The sequence below is a fragment of the Egretta garzetta genome, unplaced genomic scaffold (assembly GCF_000687185.1).
Source record: "Egretta garzetta isolate BGI_Z169 unplaced genomic scaffold, ASM68718v1 scaffold53, whole genome shotgun sequence".
Classification (NCBI taxonomy): Eukaryota; Metazoa; Chordata; class Aves; order Pelecaniformes; family Ardeidae; genus Egretta; species Egretta garzetta.
The window spans coordinates 2,902,828-2,903,278 of NW_009259312.1; positions in this window are offsets into that span (position 1 = coordinate 2,902,828).

Consider the following 451-nt stretch of genomic DNA (forward strand, 5'->3'; position numbering starts at 1 on the left):
GCATTTAAAAGCCGGGCAGACGAGGTGCTTAGGGGCAGGGTTTGGTGGTGGACAGGTACTGTTGGACTTGATGATCTTAAAGGTCTTTTCCAACCAAATGATTCTATCATTCTATGATTTATTTTAATGCAAAGTGACACATTACCTGGGATGACGGTGCCGTGTCTGCGAGTGACCAGCACCCGGGGGGGCGGGCGGTGCTTTGGCCGAAGGCAGCCTCGCACCCCGTGCCTCCCCTGTACGCGCCTTCTGCCCAGCCCTGCCCTTACACCCGCCTTAGAAAACCGCGGGCCAAGCGGCTCCCCTCAGTTTCAACGCTTTAAACCGGCGCGCTCATTTGTTAAGAGATGACCGGTTTTAAAGTGGGAGCGTTCTGCTCCCTGGCAGTTTTGTGGCTCAGAAGGAAGCCGCGCTGCTCGCAGCCAGGAGCCCGGGAAGGGCGATACGGGAT